Raw genomic sequence first — 8,978 nt, 5'->3', positions numbered from 1 at the left:
AACAACAGTGAGGTCACCTGTTTCAGACAGACTCTGTGTGTAACTTTAAAATGGGTCTAAACACTCAGGGAGGTGCTCCCTCTAGCCTTATGCTATTCTAGTTAAGAATCAAGGCATTTAAAGGAGGCAATAGAAAATGAGAATAAAATAGAAGTTCAGTGATTCTACACACATAAGCAAAAGCAGTTCTGATGATTTAGTCATGAAATAGTCCTATTTAAAAGCCAGACTGATGAGGGGGAACCACGAAGTGTTTGTGGGGGGCGTGCAGCCACCTGATAGTGTGAGGCTAAAAGTCCAGTCACTACCATGAGAGCCAACACAATATTACCTCTGAATTTCAGAGTGAAAAATTGACTCTAAAGGCCCCTTGGCTAATCACAGATGTTGAGAAGTGAAGTGTTTTGACATTTTTGTCAAAGTTCAACTCATCATTTCATATTACCAGTTCTCTGAAGCCTTCACAGTTACTACAGGCCCCAACGATGCCCTCTTCCTTAGAGATGAGAGACCTTTTTCTATGCAGGTACTATGTTGGCAGGAGTGTGCTCAATGGATTATATACATCCGCATTTAAGTCTTATCACACTCCTACCCAATATTTGTAGGGTGAAAATTTCCCTGTCTCTTCTTGAACACCTGATAGCCAACTGTAAGTAGAAATAATTGCTCATCCTCCACCTTTAGCAAGTTTCTCCTCATGTGAGGAGGAGTGATGCATCTGCTTGGTTAGACTGCAAGAATCTGACACCCATTGATACAAGATTCCCTAGGGAGAAGGGAGAATGAATGAAAGGTTAATGCTCACTTGTGCTCTCCACCTGCAGCTCTCACTATGCTGTGAGGAAGCAGCTGGGTGGCAGTCCCAACTACCCCCACATAGGGGCCAAAGTCTATACTGGTCAGCAAGGAGGAGGAAGTCTGTTCTATCTCAGCCAGTTAGTTCAGCAATTAGAGCTGATACTTTGATTCCATAACCCCCAGTCCTATTTCTCAGTTCAGACCATGGAAAAGAAAAAAAATATAGTAAACTATTTCCCCACATCTGGCAACAAGCAGCTTTAACCCATATTATAAGAAGAAGTTGAAATCTAAGTAGCTTATGTTACTTGCCCACTTGTTCCCTACTCCATATGTATTAGTTTCTTCCATCTAATTTATTAAATGTAAGGTATCTGAAGACAGGAACCATATTTTTTTTTTTTAATCAAGGCAAGGTATAGTGCTGAGAGAGTTTGGTAATATACACAGGTGATTTAAGTGCCCTAAAATAATTGAAAGAAGCTTCCTATGAGGCAGGTACTACAACAGCATGTTTCATAATACATTTCACTTTCAACACTGTTAGATAGGTATTACTATTCCAATTATAAAGAAAAGATATAAAAAACAGAGAGACCAAACAAATTGTTAAACTTCACAAAACTAGAATGGGGTCAAGCTGGAATCTGAACACAGCCTTAATCTCATTCTAACTCAATATTTTGCATTCACCCACATTTGCTTACAACAAGTTGGATAATTTCCTAACAATATATCTAATCAGGAGGAAGGTAAAATTTTCCCATTGTTACACTGTAACACCATTTAACAAAGGATGGTAATGGTAATGGATCTAATCCTGAATGCCCTATGATGCCTAAATTTGGCAGGGAGTGGGTATTTAATAACTTCTTATAGGTTGAACAATAATGACAAATTCTACTAAAAAAAATAAGCATTCTACCATCTATATATATAAAGAGCCAGGGGCCATCGCAACTGAACGGATGACCGAACCATGACCAAACAGCTGAGTGGAGCAACAAGGCCAGCAGGGGCGTTAGTGAGGGATGACCAAACAATTGAACAGCAGGCTGTATGACGCGACCAGGCCAGCAGCAGGGGCAGTGAAGGACAACCAAACGACCAACCAGCAGGCTGTGTGGGGTGACCAGGAAAGCAGAGGGGGCAGTAAGGGACGACCATGCTTCCAAAACAGGTACTGAGTTATTTCATCCCATGTGCTTTCTGGGTGGCCTCTAACTTGTGCACGCATTATCTCTAGCCATGAGTGGTCTTTTCTATTAATGGCCTGGTGCTGCAAATATGTTTCATTAGCTACATGCACTATAAAGAGAAAGAGGTTAGGAAGTACTGATGTAGATCCACAATAGAAGTAAGCTGCATGCATTGGCAGCAGCTACCTTCTGCACTATAAAAAGAGAGATTCTGGCACAATGGTCAGTTTCAGTGAGAGTGAATACTATGCTTAATTTTAATACATACCATGTGTCTGGGGGAGGGGGAGAAGCTACAGCAAACTTTATATTTCTTAATCGTGGCACATGTATTATAATTCTACGGGTGCAAAAATAAACTCATTGTCTTTGCTAAGGAGGCAAGGTGTTGTATATACGAGAAAGTGGAGGCATGGAGAGGAGTAAGAAGCTCTTAATCAAATTCAGTGTGAAAAGGCACTTAACTACAAATTTTTCCCATGGGCCTGCAATGTGTTTGTAATGTATGTTACAAAGCAACTCTTGAGGAAAAGCATTGTCCCCATAGAGCCTTGTTAAAAGTAAATGGCTATGATTATGCTTGTTTTCAGCTCCATTTAGGCAAATGTAGCCAGGGCTTATTATCCTGGCAAAGGTGTTCAGGCCCTTTTGTTTTACTTTGGCTATCCAAAGCATGCCAGGTCAGCACCTCCTCTTGCCATTTTTGGCATTCAGAAAGAATCTGCTAAATTATATCATTCTAGCTAGAATAAAGGGAAAATTATTCTTCAAATATTCAAAGTCTGAGTAGAATTATTCCTTAATAAATTCTAAACTTTAGCAATCTCTATTTTGAAACTAATATTAATTTTGGGGGGTTCTTCTGTCTTCCCATCATCAGATATCCTATAATTGAATGTTCATTTCTGTTACTAGTCATGTCTCAAAACTGATACTAGATAATAATGATTCTCAAAGACATTCTCCTCTAATACTGTCTACTTAGATATTTGTACAAATAAGAGTTAGAAGAGGAAACACTGCTTAAAAGACTGGAAACCATCTAAGCTTCAGTTTCAAAGACAGGAAATATTTTTATCATGTTATAGCTTTAAATGTCATCTAATTGCTGTACTTATTTCAGTGTAAAGGAATAAATGAAAAATAAAAGTATTTCAAATGATAAAAGCAATTATTTCCACTTCAATATTTAAAACCATGCTTTGCAAAGGTTCAGTATTAAATATAATGTTTTGATAAGAGTAATTTTCATAATTACACCTCAACTTAATATCCCCATTTTAATTAGAATTTTCCACAAGATTTCTATAGTCAATTGGAAACATGTTACCAACTTCTTTATCAATATAACCAACCTTTAGAACAACTCACAGTCTTCAAAAAGTCCCAGAATACTTAAATGTTTTAAGTCACTTTCTCTCTTAATTGAGAATAATTGCTACTACCTCAAGAAGAACCATAATAGAATTAAATTAATACCAGTATGCATATTTGCATTCAATTCTAAGATTGTCAATTCTTCACAATTCCCACTTAGTGACATGATAGGACCATTTCTCTTAGTTAATGATGATAGATTAAAGCAGATTACTGCAAAAGAATGTAAAGCCACCAGTAAAGAAATGAATTTTATAAAGATCCTATTATTCAAAAGGATCCCTTTCACATTCTCTGAATATAGCCTATGTAATCTCTTGGGTGTTTTTTTGTTTTGTTTTTGTTTTTTGTCTTCACAATTAATTTCTACCTTGACTAGCCTCAAGAGGAGCACCCAGTGATCCAGGGGTCTGGATTTAGTCAATTTAATCATTAATCGTTAATTCCCTTGGTGACTTTCTAAGGAGATTGCTTTAACCTCCGACACAGCATATTTTAATCCCCATACATTTAAATTATTTGTAGAAAATGGCAATTCTTCTTCAAGGAGCATCAGAGTTCCCTTGTCTTAGAACTTCAGCCAGGCTCTGTCTATATTCACAAAACATTTTCAGTTTCTAAAATTCTCATTTCAAAAATTATATTTTAAGACAGAAGCAAATAGTTCTTTTCTTGATCACTGATGACTGGGACCAATAACTTGTACAGAGAACTGCTGCAAAGTACTCAATAGTTTAAACATTCCATATGGCTATTAAAGGACACAATTATACTGCCAGCCTCAATAAAGGAGCCATGTATCCATGCAGTTAACAAAAGGTGGAATGTGCTTTTGGGTTTCTCTACCTTCCAGTTACCTAGCACCTATCAGATTGTCCTGGAATTATACAATGCCCCTTCTTGCCTGCCACATGTTTCATCCAAATCTCCTGATTAAGCCTATACATGTTTTCCCCCTTTATCTCAGTGTCAATGTTTTTGAAGCCAGGTTTTGAAAAGAAAGCAATAAGATTGCATTAAATCTCATTGCAAAATAAATACTTGACATCTTTCTGTTAGTCCTCATCCATTCATCTAACAAATGTTAACATTCAATGCCTCCTACATACCAGGCATTGGGCTTGGCCATGGAAACAAAATAGTGAGTAAAAATAGACATGGCTCCCAACACTATGGTTTAAAATCTATTAGGGAGAGATAGATATCAATAAAATAATGACAAGAGAAGGACCTTATGTCATGAGTAGATTTTATATAGTCTTGAAACTCAGGGGAAAGAAACTTCTAAGAATGTGATGATTGACTTGATACCTAAAGAATGAATATGAAGAGGGAGGGGGAAAGTATCTGCGAAAAACAACAGTAAGAAAAGATCAGCATAGCTAGAGTACTAATCATGGAGGAGCAGAGTTGACAATGAAGCTAGAGTAATGTAAGTGGAAACTACATGATTTAGGTACGTATAGGTCATGAGAAAGGATTTTTTTTTTCTGTTAGCCAAAGAACGATGTGAATTTATTTAATTGTAGAAGATTGTGAATGATGATGGGATATGATTAGATTTGCAATTTTAAAAGATCAGTCCTGCCGCTGTATGGAAAGAAATTAGAGTGTTGAGTAGTTAGGAGGCTGCTGCAGGACTACAATGTGAGAAATGATGATTGCATGGACTAGAATGTTAAGTATGAAGAGTTTTGGACACATCCACGTAGATATTTTGATTAAGCCAATAAACATGGCCTCTGCATTCAGAGAAGACATCTGGGCTAGAAATATGATTCATCGCACTGGGACAATTACATTTTTTAAAAGGATGTTTGTTAATTTAAGCTAACAATGAAAGAAATATATTTGTGCAAAAATTTGCTACCCAGTATAACCCACCACTGCCGGTCTACTCAAGAGTTCACCCTCATTTCAGTGGCAGGAATACTTCTTTGATTATAACAAATCATCAAATAGAAGAACACTAACATAGTGAACTTGCAGGTTCTCTTTCTTTCACAGCTCTCCCAGGAATTATGAATTAAGAATGCAAATTCTAGTATGAAAATTAAAATACAAATCATGAAATCTATCAAAGTACAGAGCTGCTATTAAATAGACTAAGACAAGGACAAAAGAGTTCAGAAAAGTTTCCAAATAATTCTTTATATCATTTATTTATGACTATGTCCCATTTTCTCAAAACAATAATTTGTGACCTGGCCAGTATTCCAAAGTGGTTAGAGCATCAGCCAGAGCACCAGAGGATCACAGGTTTGATTCCCGGTCAAAGGTATGTATGTCCCTGGCTTTCCAGTTCACTTCCCACCCCTGGTCAGGGTGAGTGTGGGAGGCAACCAGTCGATGTGTCTCTCACACATAGATGTTTCTCTCTCACCTCCCTCCTTCCCTCCTATCCACTCTCTCTGAAAAGTAATGGAAAAAATATCCTCAGATGAGGATTAACCAAAAATATAAAATAAAATATAAAATAAAATAAAATAAAATGATTTGTGACTTTTAAAGATACACATAATGCAAAACAGAAGGATCAAAAGTAAAGGTAAAACAAAATAAATTAAATGGAAGCAATGACCTTGATATTATTAGTCATTATGATTAAATACGATAATTGTGTTCTGATGTGAACACTGCATTTCCTATAAGTTAAAAGGTGGAAAAGGAGAAATATTGAGTTATTCAGTTACATATGCCGAATAAAAATCGGGACATATCATCTGACAATGGGATAAATTACAAAGTTGAGACATTTCCAGAATATCAGAAATATAAGGTTCTTTTTGTCATATAATTCTCATTGCTTGATAAAAGGCAATGTGCATATATTTTTCAGAGATACATTTCCTTGTATTAAACTCAAGAAGTTATTAATGGTGTCTCTAGAATTTGAAATAAAGTTTGGCACACAAAAAACATAGCTGACCTGCAAAATGTTTGTCTGATCCTCTGTACTCTGTTCAGCATTGCCAATGGCTGTTCAGAGTTCCATTTCCTCCACTTGTGTAGATATTCAGTCATGATCTCTTTTCATAATAAGGCAATTTTAAAGGCTTTGGATCATAAACGCAGAAACAGAGTATAGCACTGGTGTAAAGACCAGATTCTCCCAGGTCTTTTCCTTTCCCACGAGGGCTACTCTTTTCTCCACATCAAACAGTGATTGATCTGCTTTTTTGGCTCAGTTCACAAATGAGTAACTTTTCCAAGTTATAAGGAAGTATCCTGAACGCCATTTCCAATAATAAGCTACTTTAAATCTATTTCTCTTCATATGGCTAAATATGTTTTTGTGTTTTGGAAATATACAGAATCAATAGTGCAAGGTTATGAATTTCATTTGTAAATATACCTCCCCTAAATCTTTAAATGGTTTTCATCTCATATTTTAAACTGCAATATAAAAAAGCACTGCGTTTGCCGTTTTGTGTTTTTTTTTTTTCAGTTGACTTTTTAGAGAGAGGAAGGGAGAGAAAGAGAGAAAGAAACATCAGTTGGTTGATTGCCTTCCATACGTGCCCCAACTGGAATCGAACATGTCAATTATTAGTGTACAGGACTATGCTCCAACCAACTGGCAACATGGGCCAAGGTGCACTGTGGGTGTTTTTATTCTTGTTTCTAAAAGAGATTTGTTTTCTGTTATGGTACAAATTATATATCAGTTCAATTATATCCCACAACTTTGATGACATTTCCTTGAAACAGGGTATCTCTCTTTAAGTACTGAAAAATACTAATAAATACTGTACTGAAAACTTAGTTATGTGAACACAAAATCCTAAATTACCAAGCCAGTTGTTAAGTTTGGTATCACTTCAGAGTGGTATTTCTGCAGAGTCTGTCTCCTGATGAGACTGTTAATTACTTCTTTAGGACCCTGTATTCATGAAACAGCATATACTTTAAGGGACAGAATATTCCAAAGTAAATTTTGTCTCTTGGGACAGGTAGTTGAAATATCAGAAAGATACTAACAAAGCCAGTTTGGGGTTAGGTTATATAATATTGACAGGATTCATTTGTATTAAACTTTAGGATTTGCAAAGCATTTTCACATATAATATTCTTCAATGTGAATAATATTCTAGTGCGGAATACATAAGATACAGATTTAAGAAAATGCAAAGAGATGTAAAATCTAGGTGTTTTAAATCTTTGTGCCTACCTTCTGTTTGTCTGCTTATTATTGCTGGCCTTAAGTGTCCAAGAGATTTTCTTGTCATTCCTGAGTCACTTGGCTGTGACTATATTTAGCACACTGTAAGGAACACTCTTGGTCTCCTCCATTTCTCTTCCCTGAGTCATTTTCAGGAAGCAAAATGGCCTCAATTAAGATGTACTAATTGTAAATTCCTTTCTCATAGATGACATGAATTAATTTTTTAATATTCAATTCAATAGGATATTTAGGGAGTCTCCACCTCGTGAGTCTTACAGAAGAGTTCTGGATGTGTGGATAATGCATAATTTCTGCTTTCAAGGAGCCTGCAATCTCGCAGGTTTGAGGGAAATGTGCAACCCTGAAAACAAATAAAGTCGAAGGAAATAATTGCTGTATTAGAAGTTTGAGTAAAGTGTCGTCAGGGTCCAGAGAAAAGAGCAGAAGTTATAGAAAGTTTCACAAATGGCACATTGTTTGATCTTGGTCTCAAAAATGATTAGACTATGTAGAATTATGTATGGGCAGAAGAAATAAGACTTTTGGTACAGAGTGTTTGGGAATCCCAAAGAGATGATCAAGGCTAGTCAAAATATCCTTTGGAAGATATCAAAAATAATACAAATACAGCAATCTCTTCACAAATAATGTGTGTCAGGACAATATTTCCAAAAGTGGCATTTTCAAAGCTATATTTAATGCTTTCACATGGTACATAATCTTTGAACTTTTAAACAACATCTAATATAAATTTTGCTTTATTAATTTCCCTTTATTAACTTTGATTCCTTTTATTTGACTTTATTTTATTTTATTAATTTAAATTCTTTAAAGTATTACATGAGTCTCCTTTTTCCCCCATTGACCTCTCCTCCCCCGCAGCTCCCACCCCCCAGCAATGTCATCACCCCCCTACTGTCTGTGTCCATTGGTTATTCTCATATCCATGCATACAAGTCCTTCGGTTGATCTCTAACCCCCCGCCCCCTGCCTTCCCTCTTAAATTGGACGATCTGTTCGATGCTTCTGGCCTATTTTTGTTCATCAATTTATATCATTCATTATATTCCACAAATAAGTGAGATCATGTGATACTTATCTTTCTCTGACTGGCTTATTTTGCTTAGCATAATGCTCTCCAGTTCCATCCATGCTGTTGCAAATAGTGAGAATTCCTTCTTTTTTATAGCAGCATAGTATTCCATTGTGCAGATGTACCACGGTTTTCTAATCCACTCATCTGCTGATGGGCACTTAGGCTGTTTCCAAATCTTAGCTATTGTACATTGTGCTGCTATGAACATAGGGGTGCATACTGTGAATACTTTCTGATTGGTGGTTCTGTTATATTGGGATATATTCCTAGAAGTGGGATTACTGGGTCAAATGGAACATATATGCCAATGTTTAATCTCCAAAATTTATAGGGAACTCAT

Source organism: Myotis daubentonii, chromosome X, assembly GCF_963259705.1.
Source record: "Myotis daubentonii chromosome X, mMyoDau2.1, whole genome shotgun sequence".
NCBI classification, from domain to species: domain Eukaryota; kingdom Metazoa; phylum Chordata; class Mammalia; order Chiroptera; family Vespertilionidae; genus Myotis; species Myotis daubentonii.
Note: the sequence above shows the minus strand (reverse complement) of the source record.